Genomic DNA, 20,064 nt, shown 5'->3' with positions numbered 1-20,064 from the left:
AAATGGTGTGTGTAAAAACATGTAAAGTGCTAAGTGTCAAACAGATGTTCATTACCATTATTATGACTGTGAGAAGTTTTTTAATGTCTTAAATATATTTAATAACATATAAGATTAAAAAAATAATAAAACTTTGAAAGATCTTATTGTAAAAAGACACAAGAGGTGTGTAATGAAATAATGGATCTAAGTAATGATCATGAATGGCAGCTAAGGCCACAAGTGAAAAGCTGAGGGAGAACTTCATAATAGTTGGATCTGTGTGACAATTCTTAAACTCACTGATAAAAGTTAATATCAAAAAGAGAGATAACCAGCCCTGGCCAGGTGGCTCAGCTGGTTGGAGCATCGTCCCCTACACCAAAAGGTTGCAGTTTGATTCCTGGTCAGGGCACATATCTAGGTTGTAGGTTCAATCCCCGGTTGGGGTGCGTACAGAAGACAAACGATCAATATTTCTCTCTCTCTCTCTCTCTCTCTCTCTCTCTCTCTCTCTCTCTCTCTCTCTCTCTCTCTCCCTTCCTCTCTCTAAAAAGCATTAAGCATATCCTTGGGTGAGGATTAAAAAGAGAGAGATAGCCAGATATATATGTCTTCTGATGAAAGCATATAACCGCATCTATCCATTTATGATGAAAAATTAAACCTGAATCTAATCAAGACTGTAAATCTAACTCCAGTTTTTAGGAAATGCTGGGGACAGAGGTACACTAAACTGTCAAACAAACCATGAGATGGAATCAGCCAAATCCAAAATCTGAGTATAATTATAAGACAAATGATTTGGTTTCTTCAACAAATAAATTCCAAGATAAGAGGAAGAGGGAGAATTACAATTTTTTAACTATTTAAGAAGAATGTATAAAATGTATTGTCTAGCCCTAGCTAGTTTGGCTCAGTGGATAGAGCATCGGCCTATGGACTGAAGGGTACCAAATTCGATTCTGGTCAAGGGCATAGACCATCGGAAAACACAGATATTTATATTACAATAGCAAAATTACAGTTATGAAGTAGCAACGAAAATAATTTTATGGTTGGGGGTCACCACAACATGAGGAACTGTATTAAAGGGTCGCAGCATTAGAAAGGTTGAGAACCACTGGTCTAGACTTGGTTTGACTTGACTTGAACAAACCAATTGATTTTTAAAATATAAGGGAACTTTGAATATTGACTGGATTATTTATTGATAATAAGGGATTATTGTTATTACTTAAATGTGGCAGTGGTCTGCAAACTCATTAGTCAACAGAGCCAAATATCAACAGTACAACGATTGAAATTTCTTTTGAGAGCCACATTTTTTAAACTTAAACTTCTTCTAACGCCACTTCTTCAAAATAGACTCACCCAGGCCATGGTATTTTGTGGACGAGCCACACTCAAGGGGCCAAAGAGCCGCATGTGGCTCACGAGCCGCAGTTTGCTGACCACGGGGCTATAGCATTGTGGGGGTTTTTTAGGCCTTATATATTAGCAATGCAAATAGAAATGTTTACACATGAAATGATATATTTATGTTTAGTTTCAAAAATTTAGTGTGGCAGGGGAGTGGGGCATATAGATGAAACAAGACTGGTTATGAGTCAGTAATTAGTGAAGCCAGGTGATGTGCACATGAGATTTTATTATAACCTTCTATTTTTATATGTGTCAATTTTTCTACAATGGAAAAGATTTAGGAGGAAAGGGGAAACAAAATGCACCAATTGAAAATAGTGTCTGAAGCTGAAACTATTATTACTCTGAAATTGAAGATAATCCAGCGAAGTTTCATTTTGTGTGTATAAAATGAAAATACATTGCAAATGTGCTCTTAAAAAAGACAGTCAGAACCACTGGGGATTTGTTATTTTTTGTTTCTTTCTTGTTTAATTTGGGAATTAAGAACTTTAAAAAAAGACTATGTAAATTATTGTTATTAACAACTGTTCACTGAACGTACACTAAGTGCTAAACTTGCATTTTGCCATATATATTTGTGGAATTTTAGCTATTGTATAAAACCAGCTGGGGATACCAGGAGACCAAGCAATTATAAATCAGTGCAGGATAACACAGAATGTAACAAAACTAGCTAGCTACCCTCTAGAGATTTTTACTTCCCTTCCAGCGAATATGGTTTTAGGGGATGCAAATGTTCAGGCAGGGAGTACACCTCCCAGCCCAAGATGAACGAGTTCTCAGCAGCAAAAGTGCTGTGACACGTCCCTACTGGACTGAGGTGGTCAAGAAGCAGATGTGCCGCCTCAGCTCTTTCTCCAACTCCCAGTGCCTGGACAACTCTGGGAGCTTTGTGTTAAAGATGGCAGAGCCTCTATCACCCTGGGTCCCTAAATGGCTGCAAAAAGTACCGCCATCATTGCCAATACACCAATACTTATACACTATTATCAATGAATGACAAATATCCGCGTATGATGTTAAGCCAGTGATATTTAGGGTTTTATCTGTTATAGGGTCTAGTATCATTTGCTAATTGGGATGCTGCCATGTATACTCAGGGTTGAGAAAAATTCAGAAAATGTTTCCTAGAAAAGGTGGAACTTGAGCTGGGTTTGCATGATAAGCTGTATGAAAGTGGCTAAATGGAGAGGGGTTGGGTGGGTGGGATACTAGAATAAGGAACCAACACAGGAAACACAACAGAAATTCGTATACAACTAGGGGACAGTGACACCATTCTGATGAGCAGGTGAAGGTTGGGGAGAGTGGGAAATAAGGATGAAGAGGCAGCATGGGATCAGAGGGCTGAGATCCTTGAAATTTTAGGACCTGGTTCAATGGAAACCACTGACGTTTCTGGAATACAAGGATGTCTGATAAAAGATCTATATTAGGGAAATTAGTGAGACAAGAGTGCAAGATGTACCCAAGAAAAAGGATTAGTCTGAGTGACATCCAGTTTTGATATACGTAAGTGCAAGAATCATCTTAAAGCACAAATCCACAGGACTTGACAGCAGAGAAACAAACATGAAACCAAAGGTTATTCAATCAGATCTGTATCTAGTCCTAACTCTCAAAATTGTCAGTTCTATTTTTTAAGGCGTATTATTTAATCTCACTGAGAGTTTTTCTTCCTTTGTAGAATGAGGGGATAGAATCAGATGACCCCAAAGGTCTTTTCATCTGTAAAACCTTAAGGTTATGAAATCATGAAGAAAAAGATAAAGCCACATAAGTGATATATCCAGTAAGAGGAGGCAGAGAAGGGGAAGTATTCCATTGTATGGGCTGAAACAATTAATTTGAGCTGGTCCCCTACAGGTGGATACTTGAATTGTTGCTAAATGTTTGTTTTTTTAAGTAAACTAAGAAAGCACTAATTTCCATCCAGAAAGTAACCACCAATACTATTGAGGGCAAATAGGAAAAATCCAAGTTTTCTGGACTCCATGATTGTCATTAAATAAAGATACCACTTAACTATAGTATTTATTTCACAAATTCATAAAGATCTTGGATAAATATGTAGACAATGCTTGACACAGGTTCAATTATGTTACAGAATGGAGGCCAAGATTGATTAAATCAAAGAAGAAATGGGTTCACAAACATATATCTGACACTATACAGATTTTCAAACCTTCTGATTTATCAAAATAAAATGTTGGGTGACGGAAAGGAAAAAATGGAACTTTAATTGTATTTCTGATTATGATGCTTGATCGGCAGAGCAGCTGGTAAAAATAAATTTTAGAGCAACAGGAAAAGAGGGAATTGGTGATAAAATGAGGTAAGCTAACGTTTAGTAAGATTCTGGTTCTCTAAGGTGTACCTGAATTTTTATAAACGATATTAGATTTAATAAAGGTATTAGAACTGTGGACACTGATGTCAACCTCTATCATTCAAGGCATCTGCAGAAAGAAAATCAGTGTGGGGGTGGGAAAGACTACAAATAAAAATAAAGTAAATTAAAGAAATCAGGGAAAAGCTAATGAATAGAACAAAATGTACCTTTTCATTGTGATCGATTTTATAAGAAAGCCAAATGGCCAATTTTGAATTCTCCAGAATCATGGTGTTTTTGGACACACATTTCCAGCCTCTGAATTAAGCGCTTCAGTGAGACTTTGTGTACTATTTGAATACTTATATTCAAAATGGTTGCAACAGAAAAATAAACACATTGACCTCGATTTTAATATCTATCAAAACAGTAATCAAGGTAAATATGACTGGAGGCTCCATTTGAACAACAAAGGGTGCTCGCTTCAGCAGCACATATACTAAAATTGGAACGATACAGAGATTAGCATGGCCCCTGCGCAAGGATGACACGCAAATTCGTGAAGCGTTCCATATTTTTTTGGAAACAGCCTAAATGCCCATCAGCAGATGAATGGATTAGAAAACAGTGGTACATCTACACAATGGACTACTATGCTGCTATAAAAAAGAAGGAATTCTTACCATTTGCAGCAGCATGGATGGATCTGGAGAGCATTATGCTAAGTGAAATAAGCCAGTCAGTGAAAGATAAATACCACATGATCTCACTCATTTATGGATAATAAAGAACATTACAAACTGTTGAATAAAAATAGACAGAGGCAAAGAATCATCGAACAGACTGTCAAACTACAGCGGGAAGGTAGGGGAGGGCTGGCGGGGGGGAGGTGGGTGCGGGGGTAAGAGATCAACCGAAGGACTTGTATGCATGCATATAAGCACAACCAACAGACACAAGACACTGGGGCTGGAGGGATGAGGGCAAGTGCCGGGGATGGGGAGAGGTCAAGAGGGGGGATGTCAGTGGGGGGGGGGGGGAAGAAGGAGACATATGTACTACTATTTGTAGTATCTTGAACAACAAAATTAAATTTAAAAAAAAGGAAAAAAAGAAATTAAAAAATAATAATAATTAATTTTAAAAATAAAGAAATTAATAATAATAATTAATTTAAAAAGAGAAGGGCAGAAAAACTCAGTAGATAGAAGCAAGGTTGTTGGGGGAAAGAAGTGTTATATTGCAATGGAGAGATGATGTTTCGGGAACTGAAAATAAAGATGTCATTAGTGGGACACACACCTGTCCATAATGAAGTATTTGTCTCAAAATAGATTTTCTTTGAGCCTTAAACCTAAATTCTTCTGTGTCCCTGAGGATATCACAGGATGACCTATTTTCATTTGTTAATCCCAGTCCTAAATGCTAATCTTTTACTTTGCCTGTTAAAGGATAGTTTAAATTAGGATGGATTGCAAAACTAGACATGCATTAATATATCTTTTATGGCCCTGACCTAGCAGAGCAGGAGAAGCATCTGGAGTATGAAATAAATGCAGAGTGGTGCTCAAAAGGGATTTTATTTTAAATTGCAAATGCAACATTGATTTAGTTTCTGTTTTGCAGATTCAATTCTACAAAGAAGAAAACCGCTTGTACTATTGAACCACTCTTGTCTGCAGTCTGTAAACATAACGAATCTTAAGTCAATGGTCTTAATCAATTTAGCACATTTCCATCCCTTTTTCGAGATGTAAATTCAATATCCTGCCACTACAACCGTGCCTGCAGTCTTCACTTGCAATGTTTTAAAAGATAATACTGGAATTTCACCTAGTTAACCTCATTTGAATGCAAGTACTTTAAGAACGTGTTTACTTAGGAGTTAAATTGTTTTTCTGTTACATGAATTGTCAAGTTATATTTATGAAATAGGATTCTGCAAAAGAATCATTAATCTAGAAGAGCCCTGGACATGACATTCTGAAAAAAGAATTTACTTGCCATTTAACACATAAATATAACTTGCCTCCCACGGTTTCGCTGGGCTGGGTTGGTCATGCATGGTGAGCGGGAGCCAGCCTGGGGAGCCGTGAGGTAGCTGGGTCTGCTGGTGAGCGGCTCAGAGGTCCTGTGGGCATGCGGGCTCACTGTAGGCACTTCCGCCTGCTGTGCAGTAGCAGTAGCCAGGGTACCCCAGACTTCAAATACCTGGGAGCCAAGCAAATGGCTTCCTCCCACTCCTTAGTCTTAGGGTCGGTCTTAGAAAGAATTACTGAGCTACTTGGTGTGGGCACGGAGGAGGTACAGGACCCAACAGGAATAAGAAAGGGTACTGTTTCATGCATATATTTACCTCGCTTTATCCTCACAACTACTTTAATAGTTACTGTTATTACCTCTTTTGCACAAATAAGGAAATTGAATGTCAGAGAAGTTAAGTAATTTGTCTAAAGCCACCGGCTAGTCTGTAATCAAACCTGGACTTAAAACCGAGACTGTAAAACCCTGCGTCTAACCATCACACTACAGAAATGGATCTCAGCCTGAGTGCCCAGGGAAGCTTCCCAGAGGAATTAGAACTGGAAACGGGCAGTAAAGGTTGCAAGGGTTGGATGAACAGAGAGAAAAGGCGAGACCTGTCTAGAGGGAAGAGCGGAAGAGAAAGGACAGGAGCTGGAATGCCTGTTTTTGGAACTGTGAGGGAACGAGCCTGACGGGGTTAATAGGTCATTCTATTTGGAATAATAACGTAGGATTTTTGCACTTGAAAGCACATTCATATCCAGCTTATAGATCCTCAGAACAGATCTTTTAATAAGGGGAAAATTATTATAATCCCTCTTTGCATATATACAGAAATAAAAGCTCAGGAAGATAAGTGACCCCTCCATCACATACCCCTCCCACCACAGGGCCTTTGTACATATTGCTCCTTCTGCCTGGAAAGTACTTCCTCTCCTCTACCCACCCATCAGCTCGGTTTAACCTTGACTTCCTAAGAGAGCCTTGACTGACTTCTGCCTTCGTCAAATCCTTCCCTCGTGTCTATACTCATTGAACCATGTGCTTCTCCTTTGCAGGATTTATCATATTTATTCTACTTGTTAGTGGAAATATATGCAAAAAGATTAAATCATTGAATAAACAAATTAATAGGACCAGCTTTGCCTAGGGAAATGCTCATACATTTTCCACATAATTATACTATTTATAAAAGGTACAATTGAAAGATCTGAGGCCATTTTACCTGGGAATGAGAAACTTTAGGAGAGAAGACCTGACAGCTGCCTTCAAATGTCTGAAGAGCTACCATGTTGAAGGATTAGACATATTCTGCATAGCTCCAGGGGTCAGAACAAAGACAAACGGGGTGAACGTCCAGGGAAGCAGATTTCGTTACAGCATAAGGAAGTGAAATATGTAACAATGAGACCTGTCCACATTTGAACTGGGCTGGCTTTTAAGGAGGTGAGTGTTCAAACAAAGGCCGAGGAACACCTGTCAGGCTGTTGTAGCGGAAATTCCTGTTCTGGATGGGAAATTTCTAGCTACTTAATATGCTTCTCTAGCTCTGGCAGGGACTTGAAAGCAAAATTGAGTTTTATTTGAACTGACCTCAAAAAGAGAGAGCTGCAATGAGTAATTGTTCTTACGGTGCCCTACTAGCATTGGACCCTTTAAGAAATCCATCTGCATCTGTGGGTGGCCACTTCAGTGCCATCACTGAGGTCTTTAAGAGCTAGCATTCCAACAGTAGTTAGGGATGTGCAGCTGCCACTGTGACTAAACAGCAGGGAACACTCCAGTGGACAAGGGCTGATTCCAGGGTCAGTCCCCTCCTCCAAGCAGAATCTCCCTGTCCCCCACCCTCGGTCCACATACACACAAACACGTTTCTGCCCTGGAAGCTCCCGCGGATGTGCTGACAGATCTTGTTCCAAACTATTATTGGAAGCTGCCCTTTTCCCAGCTACTTAGGCAACCCCTTGTGCTGAGCACCACTTTACAGCAATGCTTCCCTTCATGCGAACTTTCAGATCATGAAAGAGACATTGGGAGAGAAGAAAACTAAAAATAATCTTTTTAATACATTCATTTTGATCTTAAATTCACACACACACACACACACACACACACAAACACTCTTAGAAAATTATGTGGAGGCTGAAAACTAGGAATTCTGAGTTAGAAATTGATGTCTAAGGATGCTAATAGACAGGTGAGCTTGCAGATCTGTAATTTTATTTTCAGCAGGCACAGGCCTGGACCAACAAGGGCATCTTTAGAGAAATGTAATCTGAGTATCAAAGAACCAGTTTACAAATTTTGGAATTCAACCCACTTGTGAACAATCAAATTCACATATTGTAATGTTAAAATTATGTTATAATTAATCACTTATATTTCAAACCACAGTGTCCATTTTGTTTAAGAGATATCTGGTAATCTAATTATTAAATATTTATTAAATGCCTACTATGTGCTAAGCACTATGGTAGGCATTGATTATAGGGAGGTAAACAAAATGGATAGGCTCTCTGATGTTACAAGTTTATAATCTAATTTAGAAAATAAATTATAAACACCAATTTAATACATAACACAAATTGTGACAATATGAAGGGAAAGAGAGACTCCTAAAATCACAGTAGGCTTTTCTGAGGAAGAGCCATTTCACTGAGAAATTAAGAATAAGTGAAAATTAACCTTGTGAGGGGTTAGAGAAAGGACATTCCTGGCAAAGGGCATGTCCCAAAGCTCTGTAATAGAAAATCATTTTATTCCTTCAAGAAATGGGAAGAGAGCCAATACGAGCAAAGAGGAAAAGCCTGAAGATGACACTGAGAAGATTGCAAGGTCACAGCTTGCAGAGCCTTGAAGATTGAAGGTTGCTCTAAATACAGTGGAAAGCCCAGCTGGCGTGGCTCAGTGGTTGAGCGTTGACCTATGAACCAGGAGGTCATGGTTCGATTCCCGGTCAGAGCATATGGCCGAGTTGCGGCCAAGTTGCTGGGGCAGGAGGCAGCCAGCCAATGATTCTCATCATTGATGTTTCTATCTCTTCCTCTCCCTTCCTCTCTGAAATCAATAAAAATATTTTTAAAAAATAAATTCAATAAGAAGCCCAAAAAGAGGGGAGTGATGTAATTCACATTTAAAAAATGATTATTCAAAAGGTCAGATGTGGAAAATGGATTAGGTGGAGGCAAAAATCATGTCTCTTTCTATATAAACTCCCCATTCACAAAAAAATGACAACTTCCAATTTATAAACATATTAATGTAGCATTTTAGAGGTGTTTTTTTAAGTAATTGTAAAACTTCAACATCCCACACCTGTTGTTTGTTTGTTTACTAACCAACTCTCTCCCAAGGAAACATACTATTCCTAAATGAATGAAAAGTGAAATCTTTTCTATTCAGGCAGTATAAATTCTAACTTACTAGTACATTGAAAATGAAGACAAATTACTTTTTCCAAGACAGAGGAAGGAATAAAAATAAATGCCTTTTCATGTAATGTTGCATTCAGAACATTATCTCTATTTTACAATCAGGGGAAACCATGCACTTCACTGAGGATGCTGGGACAGAAGCAGAGCTAGAATTAGACATTCTCCATGAGTGACTATTTCTATTTTTGTTACCCAGTACTATTTCTTTCTGTGGGGCATGTAGGAGCCGGCAGCCAGTCCTCTTCATCATTCTCATCAAAGTTAAGTGTAGACTGCCAGCAAAATCAAATGTGTGTAACTGGGTAACACAATAATACTTTGAAAAATAATGTGCTCTTCTATTACTGCCGTGAAAACAGGACCCATGGCATGGTTGGTTCAGGGCAGGAGGGGGAGGAAATTAGTACATCTTAAAGAAGGACTACAGTGGCAAAAGTAATACTTGGCTCCTGGCATTCACAATAGGATCTTACAGCAACCCAGGCTATCTCCCAAATTCCCTCCCCACTCCCTAAGCAGCCCCAAAGGGTCCAATCTCACAGGTTTTGCTTGTTTGTTATGGGATTTATTTTCTTTTTTTCTTCTTTTTCTTATAAGCCAATCTCTCTGACTTCAAAACCAATGGTATAAGTCCCATATAAATAGATTCTGTTAAAATACACTTTTTTATTTCAGAACAGCCTTAGATTTACAGAAAAACCACAAAAACTAGTATAGAGAGTTAGATACTCTGCACCAGGGTTTTCCTATAATGAATGTCTTACATTAGTATGGTACATTTGTTAAAATAATGAACGAATAGTGATACACTATTATTACAGTCCATATTCTATTCAGATTTGCTCAGTTGTTATGTGATGTTGATGTGAAAGTTGATGCTTTATGGAAATAGGATATTACATTAGGAAAATTAAAAGAAAAGCTTACTTCTTTTAATCCCAGAGGATTATGGAAGTGTGTGTGTGTGTGTGTGTGTGTGTGCGTGTGTGTGTGTGTGTGTGTGTGTGTAAAGTGAGAGAGAGAGAGAGAGGAGAGAGAGAGAGAGAGAGAGAGAGAGAGCAAGAGAAAAGAAGAGTCAGTGAATTTCATTAAATCTGTGCTTCTCAAACTTTAATGTGCCTCAAGTCACCTAGAAAGCTTGTTAAAACACAGTTGCTGGGCTCCACCCCAGAGTTTCTGACTCAGTAGGTCTGGGGTAGGACTCAAGAATTTGCATTTCTCACAAGTTCCCAGGTGATGCTGATGCTGCTGGCTCCATGAGAACCACTGTTGGCAATAAATGAAAGTAATCCCAAAGGCAGAGGAGTTCCTTGTCCTTGATTTTCATGCCGTGCCCTAGAAAGAGATCATCTCTAAGACTGACCCCTGCTCAAATCTCCCCAACTCATCCCTCATCAATGGGGACATACAAACCACATCCTTCTCCCATTTATATTAGGGCATCTTCTTAAGGAGAGAAACAGGTTGGGTCAGGGCAGCTCAGAGATTGACCAGTTTTTCCTAGGAAAACATAGCATTACCTAAGGGACAGTTTAAATTCCCAAACCTAACTATTCTTAAACCATATTGGACACATCGTTAGATTTCTTTCTCTTTCATTTACCTTTCCAATAACCATGTCAGGCTTCATAAGGCCTTCTGCTTCCCTATTTCCTGTTGGTATGCTGGTGAGCCATCTTCAGCAGTGTGAATGGTAGAGACTATACCTTCAAGAATGGCAAAGCCCAAAAACAGAAGGAACGTCAGACCCAGACACTATCAAGCCACCTTACAGATACTGGATTTTACTTGTTTAAGTCATTATATATTGGACTTACTTGATACAACAGTCTAATCAGTATCCCAACCAATACAAATGGAATGAGAGATATGAGTGGTGTGGGAATAATACATAAATTCATTGCAGTGCAGTGCTTTATATGTGCAAACGCATATTTCCTGTTATAATTTCTATGCTGATTGTCACTGATTCACCCAAGATTTCAACTAGTTCAGTCCTTTAATTTTTCACTCTTCTTATTTCCAGTCTTCCTTCTCTTTTTTGACTGTTCTTTGTCTATCCATCATTGCATTTATTCAGGTCTAGCAATCTACATAATTTTATCTCAAGTTTTATTAACATTTTTTCTATAGTGGCTTTAGAGTTGTTACAATTTGCTCAGGCATTTTTTAAACCTTTTAATATATTTGAATATCAGAATAAGTAACTAATATCCAAAAGAGTATACTTGTTTTTCTCATTATCAACCTTTTACTTCCTGGTGACTTAATAGATATGATATTGATTATGGTGATAATATGAAAATTATATCCAGCTGAATCTTGGGACAACATACCTAAGAATATAAGCATGTATTTATTTAGATATACATATTTATTTTTATTTATTTACATATATATCCCCTAAATTTTTAATTTGTATGTATGTATATAATGGACACAAAGATAACTTCTATTGAATATAAAACCCTATAAAATAGGGTTTTAAAATCCTTTTCATTTAGTAGTTAAATATTTTAATCAGGTTTATCTCTTCATAAACTCAATACATATTCATATAATGTTAAATATTCTTAATACTTTTTCCAAAATAATGTATTACAAGTAATAAAAATAATCTCTCAGGCATTGGCACTCAGACTGTAGGACACTACATCAATTCCATCCTCAGTGAATACCAATTTTGAAATATTTTTGGTTGTTTATAGAAATCACAATCCTTCAGAATACAAATCATTCAAAACAACCAGTAAATATTCTGAATTCCTTTCTGAACTGTCATATCATTAACTTAGTTTAGCCAAGATAAAGCAATTTGAAAAATGAATGTACATCACAGTTTATCTCTCTCCTATTCCAATTAATGTAATACTATTTTGTACTTCCTCCATTGAAAGCACCAATAGTCAGGAAATCCTCTTTCCAAACAAACAAAAAAGTACAGCGTTAAAATTAAAATAAATACTCATAGATAACAACATCATTTTTACAAAATTACAAAAACATGTCAAATTTGTCAAATTCTATTTAAAACATTTTGGAGTCCTTTAAATATATTTTGGAAGAAGGGAATAAGTGAATGTGTTCTATTAAGCTCGAATGCTTCAGGAAACCACAAGACAATCTTTTATGACCCAACCCAGCTACTCATCATAGAGATGGGATGAGACGCCATGACTAGGAGACTGAAACAATGAAACTTTGTGACCAGCTACCAGAATACAGAAAACCCAGACACATACGCATGGCCTGGGAGCCAGTGTTCAACACAGAACCCGTAGTCAAGAGTCAGGAGAACCATTGTGAGTTAAGGAGCACACACATACAGTTCAAAACAAGTCCTGAGTTACACAGAAAACAGAGTCCAAAGCAAGGCACAACATCAAGAATTAAAACAAGAATTCCAAATCATGCATATGGAGCACACACTGTCCTGCCCATTGGTCATTTGAGTTGATCTAGTTGCAGCAAGAATAGTGTGTGTTTTCATGTGTGGGATATAAAACTGACACTCGTGGGCCCAGACAACAGAGTGGTGGTTACCAGAGGGAAGGGGTGGGGATAGGCATGGAGGGGCCCTAATAAATGGTGATAGAAGACTGACTTTGGGTGGTGGGCACACAGTGCAATAACCCAGATTTTGTATCATAGAAATGTACACTTGAAACCTATATGATCCTATTAACCAATGTTACACCAATAAATTTAATTAAATTGACGAATTAAATGTTTAAAAAAAGAATAGCGTATGTTACCTGCACGTGAATCAGTCCCAGCCATTCCTTCCACCACAGTGGCCTCCCAGATACTGGGGACTAAGCATGCCATTCATTTTTCCCACTATCCATCAGTTGGGACTTCAGAAGGAAAGTCAGACTGGTTACAGACTAAATAAAGAACTTATATTTTCTTTTCATGTCTGAGTTGCAGTGTGAGTTAAATTTCCACCCTGCTACATTAGCTATTGGCTGGACTTCAAGCAGAATTAAAGGGCAAAGCAAGTCTGAAATTAAGCATGGGAATGTTCAGCTAGCCAGAGCTAGGAGATAAAATTAAATGGAAAAATACACACAAACACACACACACACACAACCACACACCTTTTTTCTTTTTCACAGCTTTGTTCACATATAATTCACATACTGTACAATTCACCCATTAAATTGTATAATCCAATGCTTATAAAATATTTAGCTTTGTACATTCATCACCACAATCAATTTTAGAACATTTTTATTACCTCAAAAAGAAACTGTACTCCACTTAGCCGTCACTCTAGGCAACCACTAATCTACTTTCTGTCTTTATAGATTTGCCTATCTGAACATTTCATAGAAATGACTCATACAATACATTTTTTGTAACTAGTTTTTTTCATTTAGCATGTTTTCAATGTTCATCCATGTTGTAGCATGTATCAGTACTTCATTCCTTTTAATTGCTAAATAATATTCCCTTTCATGGATATGGCAGGTTTTATTTATTCATTCTATCAGCTAATGGACATTTAAATTATTTCCACTCTTTGGCTATTATGAATAATGTTACAATAAATATTCATGTACTAGTATAAGCTCTTGTGTGGACATATGTTTTTACTTCTCTTGAGTATATACTTAGGAGTGAAATTGCTGAATTATATGGTAATTCTATGTTTAACTATTTGAAGAACTGCCAAACTGGTTATACCATTTCCAAAGTGGTTATACCATTTTCCATTCCCACCAGCAGTGTAGGAATGGAATATGGATTCCAATTTCTCCACATTCTTGCCAATAGTTGTTATTATCACTCTTTTTTATTATTATAACATCCCACCCTCTATTTGAAAATCTCAAACAGATCTTCTAGATCTTTTGATCTGGAAATTGAACCAGTACCCTGGTTAGAGAAGCATACTTACAAAAGGCAAAATCCTGAGCACAGACATGCCTAACGAACAAGAAGGAAAGAAAAGACCAGAGTTGTTTGGATATGTGTGGGGATATGTGGGGGAGGGGCTGAGGGAAGGTGACCATAGGATATCGCCAATAGTCAACCATTTTTTGGCCTACAAAAATAGTACATTCAGCCCTAACCGGTTTGGCTTAGTGGATAGAGTGTCAGCCTGCCTCCTGCACACTCCCCACTGGGGATGTGCCCCCAACCAAGGTACATGCCCTTAACAGGAATCAAACCTGGGACCCTTCAGTCTGCAGGCCGACGCTCTATCCACTGAGCCAAACCAGTTCGAGTGTAAATACCTTTTCTGACCGCTCATTGGCTAAGCTCCCTGTATGCCGCCACTTGCAGTGTTCTTGGTAACTTGGATTATAAGAATCCAAGAAGGTGATCTAGGGTTTTTTCCACCATACTCCTGGAGGAAAAAACGAAGGTCTGCTGCTGGAGGGGCTAAGAAATGTCATATCCTGCCCTAGCTGGTTTGGCTCAGTGGATAGAGCCTTGGCCTGCCGACCGCAGGGTCCAGGTTCAATTCTGATCAAGGGCATGTACCTAGGTTACAGGATCCTCCCTGGCCAGGGCCCAGGTCAGGGCTCATGCAGGAGGCAACCAATCAAAGTGTTCCTCTCACATTGATGTTTCTCTCTGTTTCTCTCTGTCTCTTCTTTTCTCTTCCACACTCTTTAAAAAAATGTAAAAAATCAATAAAATATTTTAAAAAAAAATTGAAACATATCCTCAGGTGAGAATAAAAAAAAAAAAAAAGAAAGAAATGGCATATCCTATGAAAGACACACCTTGAAAATGCCTAAAGAAAGTTGTTATTTTTTCATGGTGAAGGGACTGGAGTCTGTGTTGATAACAACACCTTGGTGGCTGCGGTGGCTGGCAGTGGCTGCAGCAGCGGGGTGATGGGGCTGGCGCCTTCCCCTGATCAGCCCAGTCACCTCCCGCAGAGGGAGGCCAGACTGTGGCTTAGGCGGGGGGGAGGAGCGGGCCTAAGCCGTCAGTAGGACATCCCCTGAGGGCTCCCAGTCTGTGAGAGGGGGCAGGCTGGGCTGAGGGAACCTCCCCTCCATGCATGAATTTCATGCACCGGGCCACTAGTTAGGTTATAAAAGTATGTGTGTAAGTCAGGGCTCTTAAGAACTACATCAGACTTACTAGGTTTGAATTTCAAAGCCGCCATTTATAGTCATGTGACTTAGATAAAGTAACCTAACATCTCTGTAATTCAGTTTTAATAGCTATAAAATGGGGATAATACCACAACATATATCATAGGATTGTTGTAATAATTAAATGAATTAATACACATAAAGTACTTTGAAATTTGCCTGACACATATTTTAAACAGTAAACCACTTATCTAAGTTATTTACTGTTAGAATTTGTTGTCAGTAAATTAAGTCAACTTTTAAGCTAATTAAAGAAGTACAGGTGGAAAGACAAAACACTGGGCAAGAACTATACCCAAAACATTCCACAGAGCTGGTCCTGTGAAGTTACCACCGCAGCTGCCAAGCACTGACCCTATGGCTTGTACTCAGATGCTGGACACTGCACACTGCCATGGTACAGCTGTCTCTGCTGCCACTGGAAACCGGATGCAGCTGTCATCGCCACCATCCCCTGGCCAGAATGGATTCTGCGTCATTCCTGCTGCTTTGAGTCACCAGCTCCTGAATCAAAGTCTAGAGAGGATGCATCTGCCTGGCTGCACCCAGTCCCCAGTTCCCAGATGTCAGGGAGGTTGAGAAAAGAGCATTGAGTGTTTTTATCACATAAAAAAGGCAGATTCTACTTTACAAGACAGAGGATTCAGCACGTAGAGAGCAAAATTATACACGGGCAACAAAAGAAAGATATAAATGATTCTTTTGTGGCTTAAAAATACAGGTATAACCTAAATAGATAGTTACATGCAAAGAAAAAAGGACTAATAAGATATACATCAAAGTGTTAATGATTAATTGTGAATTGACCATTACGGTTGATTTGAATTTTTTAGCTCCTCTGTGACTTCCCAAATCTTCTATGGCATGGGAAAGACCTATTCTCTTTTAAAGCAAGACTGGGCAATATCAGATCGCTATTTTGAAAAAGAATTGAGTTTTTCTTAGAAGTGGCCATGGAACGGGAAGTAAAAGACTAGGCTCAGGTGGTCATTGTTACCCTAGAGCAAGCCCTTGCTACTCAAAGTGTGGTCAACAGACAGCAACATCAGCTTGACTCAGAGGCATTTAGAAATGCAAAATTTTAGACCCCAGCTCCAATCTACTGAAAGCAAAGATAATCCACCAAGAGATATTCTAGAAGTATAAGCAGCAAGGCTTGATAATTAACAATATGAAAAAAAAGTCATGAACTTTGGAAGCATTTCCAAACTTGAAAGAAAGCAGGGTCATTAACAATAACAAATTACTAAAACAGGATCCAGTTTTAATGGAAAAAGATAAATTTGGTTTTAAACATATAAGGTTTGAGAACTGGAAAAATGGACAGATGGATATGCTCAGCCGGGGAAATGTAAAACTGGTAGCCAATAAGAAATGTCAAGATTTGCTTTACAAATTTAAGAGTAAGCTAAGGAATGGAGATAATGGAAGCCACAAGAACATGCAGAGCAAGAGAAGAGATCCAAACAAGATTTTTTAATAAGACCTGTCTGCTGGAAACAGGAGAGAAAGAGAAATCAGACAATAGGTGGCCACTACTAAGATCCTCAGGAGACTAGTGTCAAACAAAGCAAAGAACAGATGTTTCATTATTATTCAATTCTTTCCTCCTTTCATGCCAAACTAGGAGTGGTTTACACGATTATACTTGCACTAAACAGGATAGTGATAAATTAATGGAGATCTTAATTCTTTTTTTTTTTTTTTTTGAGATCTTAATTCTTAAGACATAGAATGACTAAAATATTTGGAGCGGGGTGGAAGAGGAGAACACTGTAACTTGGATGTTACAGCAACAACATCCAAGGTCTCATCATCAGAAGGTATTCAAAGTTTTGTGGCTTTTTAAAAAGTGGTGATGAAAACTTGGCAATTTTCACAGTGTTGCAAATCAAATAAGACCATGACTTACCTTTGTTTCATTCATTCATTCATTCATTCATTCAACAAACATTTGCTGAGCACTTCTATGAACCAGCCACTCTTCTGGATGTTGACAAAACAGTTACAAAACAGACAAAGCCCTTTGCCCTTCTGGGGCTCACTCTGCCATTCTGGAGAGGGAGACAGATAATAAACAGAAGAAATAAGTCAACATTTTACGTTAGATGTTGATAATTATTACGGAAGGAAGGGATAAAGGGGTGGTTGTAATCTTACGGTAAAAGAGGTGATAGGGAAGATACCACGGGGAAGATGAATAGACCTAAGGGAGGAGAGGAAGCCACTCCTCCCTTCCATGCAGATGTTTGAAGGAAGCACATTCTAGGATTAGGCCGAAGTGGACATGGTGTGGTCAAGGAGGCCAGTGTGGCTGGACTGAGGGAGTGAAGGGGTGAGCAGGAAGATAGGACTGAGGAGTAAAGGCCATCAGAAGTTTTTAAGCATGTAAGTGACATTATCTGTCTTGGATTTTAACAGAATCATTCCGGCTGCTCTTTCAAGAACAAATGGTAGTAGGACAACCAGATAGGTGGCTATTGTAAATATCTAGGCAAAAATAATGGTGACTTGGACCAGATACCTTGGACCGTTTTATCTCTTTTCAGATAGCTACCTTTTCTGTTGTTCTTCTAGTATAGCATACTAAAGTGGGATGGGAGGAGGGGGAGGGAGATTGTGTGTATACCAGGGAAAGGAATGCAGAACTCTCAACTCTTCTAGTTAAATAATTCTATGTATTTTCACATTTATCTTCAACCACACAGAAAAAAAAAAAGTAAGCAATGTAATCTAAAATTTTAGACTTAATTTAAACACGTTTAAATAATTAAATCTTCTTAGTTGTTACAGCTTCAAGAAACTGTTTTTTAACAAACTAAAAATCAGTATCATCACCATGTCAATAAATTTGTAGTTGGGCCAAGTAACAATAAAAGAAACGTGTCATTTATTTTAAAGACATAAGCAATATTTTTGAAAAGGAGAGTCACTAAATAATGACTGATTCTGAAAGGTACTATTTTAAACCTTCCACTCCTTCAATGCTAAAATTAAAACAAAAGTGAAAGTGTAATCTAGAGAGTACACACAGAGATCTGCGTCACATCAGGACATGCAACTTGCTTTTTCTATGGATCCGCCACCAAAGGCTCCATTTATTTGCTAAAGATTAAAAGGATAAACTGATTATTTATTATTCCAAAATACAGAGGCAGGATTCCAAGATGGTGGCAGATTAAGTGGAAGCTACACTGGCATTCTCCCAGGACCAAACAGGAATTACAACTAAAATATAGAAAAATCATCTGAATAACCAACTGAAGACTAGCTGGAGAGAACCCTTATCACCAAAAACATAAAGAGGAGGCAACATCCAGACTGGTAGGAAGTGTGGAGGTGCGAGAGAGCTGGCTGGGCTCCCACAAATACTCAAAAAATTTATATGGAACCAAAAAAGATCGTGAATAGCCGAAGCAATCTTGAGAAAGAAGAACAAAGCAGGAGGAATTACAATACCAGAAATCAAATAATACTACAAACCATTGTAATCAAAACAGCCTTGTACTGGCACAAGAACAGGCATATGGATCAGTGGAACAGCACAGAGAACCCAGAAATTGACCCAAGCCATTACTCTCAATTAATATTTGACAAAGGAGAAGTAAAGACAGTCTCTTCAATAAAGAGTGTTGGGAAAATTGGACAAGTACATGCAAAAAAGTGAAACTAGACCACCAACTTACTCCATACACAAGAATAAACTTAAGCAGACACCAGGGGGGTGAAGGCATGAACGGGTTTGGGGTGGGGGAACAATGGGAGGATAAAGACATATATGTAATACCTTAATCAATAAAGAAAAAAAAAAGAGTAAACTCAAAGTGAATAAAAGGCTTAAATGTAAGTCAGAAAACCATAAAAGTCCTAGAAGAAACCATAAGCAGCAAAATCTCAGACATCTCTCATAGCAATATGTTTGCTGATACATCTCCTAGACCTAGGGCAAGGGAAACAAAGGAAAAAATAAACAAATGGAACTACATAAAAATAAAAAGGTTCTGCCCAGCAAAAAGACACCATCAACAAAATGAAAAGGGATCCCATGGTATGGGAGAACGTATTTGCCAATGATACATCTGATAAGGGGTAAATTTCCATAATATACAAAGAATTCATACAACTTAACAAAAGGAAGACAAACAATCCAATTAAAAAATGGGCAAAGGACCTAAATAGACACTTCTCCAAATAGAACATACAAATGGCCAAGAGACACATGAAAAAATGCTCAAAGTCACTGATCATCAGAGTGATGCAATTTAAAATGACCATGAGGTATTACCTCACACCTGCTAGAATGGCTACCATCAATAAATGACAAGTGCTGGCAAGGATGTGGGGAAAAGAGAACCCTAGAACACTGCTGGTGGGAATGCAGACTGGTGCACCCACTATGGAAAACAGTGTGGAGTTTCCTCAAAAAATTAAAAACAGAACTCATATTTGACCCAGTGATCCCACTTCTATGAATATATCCTAATAATTCCAAAACACCAGTCAGAAAGAATGTATCCACCCTATGTTCATAGCAGCACAATTTACAATAGCTAAGATCTGGAAACAGCCCAAGTGCCCATCAGTAGATGAGTGGATAAAGAAGCTGTGGTACATTTATACGATGGAATACTATGCAGCTGTAAAAAAAAAAAAAAAAAAAAAAAAGAAGGATCCCTTACCCTTTGAGACAGTATGGAGGGGACCTGGAGCGTATTATGCTAAGCAAAATAAGCCAGTCAGAGAAAGA

At 38.2% G+C, this 20,064-nt stretch overlaps 1 non-coding gene and 1 pseudogene across 1 annotated transcript; both read left to right on the top strand.

Annotated features, from left to right (window-relative positions):
- The first annotated feature begins 4,214 nt into the window (after positions 1-4,214).
- Positions 4,215-4,318, top strand: LOC114235016 (U6 spliceosomal RNA). The gene has a single exon (XR_003621199.2). It is a non-coding gene; the product is annotated as a U6 spliceosomal RNA (small nuclear RNA).
- Positions 4,319-5,878: 1,560 nt separating this feature from the next.
- Positions 5,879-20,064, top strand: part of LOC103294872 (transmembrane emp24 domain-containing protein 10-like) — a 31,797-nt pseudogene continuing 17,611 nt past the window's right edge.

The sequence above is a fragment of the Eptesicus fuscus genome, chromosome 14 (genome assembly GCF_027574615.1).
Source record: "Eptesicus fuscus isolate TK198812 chromosome 14, DD_ASM_mEF_20220401, whole genome shotgun sequence".
Classification (NCBI taxonomy): Eukaryota; Metazoa; Chordata; class Mammalia; order Chiroptera; family Vespertilionidae; genus Eptesicus; species Eptesicus fuscus.
The sequence above is the reverse complement of the archived record's forward strand: the minus strand, read 5'-3'. Positions and strand labels throughout refer to the sequence as shown.